This window comes from Saccostrea cucullata, unplaced genomic scaffold, assembly GCF_032062105.1.
Source record: "Saccostrea cucullata isolate Sc308-1 unplaced genomic scaffold, CSIRO_AGI_Scuc_v1 ctg934, whole genome shotgun sequence".
Classification (NCBI taxonomy): Eukaryota; Metazoa; Mollusca; class Bivalvia; order Ostreida; family Ostreidae; genus Saccostrea; species Saccostrea cuccullata.
In genome coordinates, this window is record NW_026923633.1 from 128867 (window position 1) to 130345 (window position 1479).

The 1479-nt window shown below is 44.6% G+C and overlaps 1 long non-coding RNA gene across 2 annotated transcripts; it reads left to right on the forward strand.

Annotated features, from left to right (window-relative positions):
- Nucleotides 1-263: 263 nt before the first annotated feature.
- On the forward strand, nt 264-712 carry LOC134264543 (uncharacterized). Of its 2 annotated transcripts, none has more exons than XR_009991547.1 (4): nt 264-342; nt 412-445; nt 548-581; nt 684-712. It is a non-coding gene; the product is annotated as an uncharacterized LOC134264543 (long non-coding RNA). The 2 variants fall into 2 exon arrangements; XR_009991546.1 differs by having other exon boundaries at nt 616-697.
- The last annotated feature ends 767 nt before the right edge of the window (nt 713-1479 follow it).

The window sequence follows — 1479 nt, forward strand, 5'->3', positions numbered from 1 at the left end:
AGATAAGAGTATCTAAGAGATGGGTCTTCCAGTCAGATAAAAGTATCTAAGAGATGGGTCTTCCAATCAGGTTAGAGTATCTAAGAGGTGGGTCTTCCAGTCAGGTCAGAGTATCTAAGAGGTGGGTCTTCCAGTCAGGTTAGAGTATCTAAGAGGTGGGTCTTCCAGTCAGGGTAGAGTATCTAAGAGATGGATCTTCCAGTCAGGGTAGAGTATCTAAGAGGTGGGTCTTCCAGTCAGGTCAGAGTATCTAAGAGGTGGATCTTCCAGTCAGGTGAGAGTATCTAAGAGATGGGTCTTCCAGTCAGGTCAGAGTATCTTAGAGGTGGGTCTTCCAGTCAGGTTAGAGTATTTAAGAGGCGGGTCTTCCAGTCAGGTAAGAGTATCTAAAAGGTCGGTCTTTCCAGTCAGGTGAGAGTATCTAAGAGATGGGTCTTCCAGTCACGTCAGAGTATCTAAGAAGTGGGTCTTCCAGTCAGGTTAGAGTATCTAAGAGGCGGGTCTTCCAGTCAGGTAAGAGTATCTAAAAGGTCGGTCTTCCAGTCAGGTGAGAGTATCTAAGAGATGGGTCTTCCAGTCACGTCAGAGTATCTAAGAAGTGGGTCTTCCAGTCAGGTTAGAGTATCTAAGAGGTGGGTCTTCCAGTCAGGTAAGAGTATCTAAAAGGTCGGTCTTCCAGTCAGGTGAGAGTATCTAAGAGATGGGTCTTCCAGTCACGTCAGAGTATCTAAGAGGTGGGTCTTCCAGTCAGGTTAGAGTATCTAAGAGGTGGGTCTTCCAGTCATTATTTACGTGTTGCATTCAAATCAAGGTTATGGAAGAGTGCATAGCGAGTGTCCGAACCTGGATGACTGTAAACAAACTCAAACTGAATGATGCAAAAACCGAGATAATGGTGATTTCCAGCGCTCATAACCAGAACCGTGTTAAGAACATTCAGCTGAAGATTGGTGACGCAATAGTGACATCTCAATCTACTGCTAAAAACCTCGGTGCTACCCTGGATGCCACCTTATCAATGGAAACGCAAGTCAAGTCCATGCTAAAAAAGATATATTTCAACATTAGGAGAATCTCCAAGGTGAAACAACATCTCACCCAGGAAGCGTGTGCAAAGGTCATCAATGCAACAGTCGTATCCCATCTCGACTATCACAATGCCCTTCTGCTTGGCATAACCGATCGAACCATGCACCGATTACAAGTGGCTCAGAACAATGCTGCGCGTTGTCTCACAAAAACAGGCTACAAACAACATATCACGCCAGTACTTCAACAACTGCACTGGCTGCCTGTAAAACAACGTGTCGTGTTTAAAGTACTGACAACCATGCACAAGTCTCTACACTCCTCCTCAGCATCACCATATATGAGAGAGTTATGCCCTACTTATCAGCCACAAAGGACTTTAAGATCATCGTCTGACAAATGGAAAGTAATAGTAAAGAAATCATCGAACAAATATGGTGCAAGAGCCAT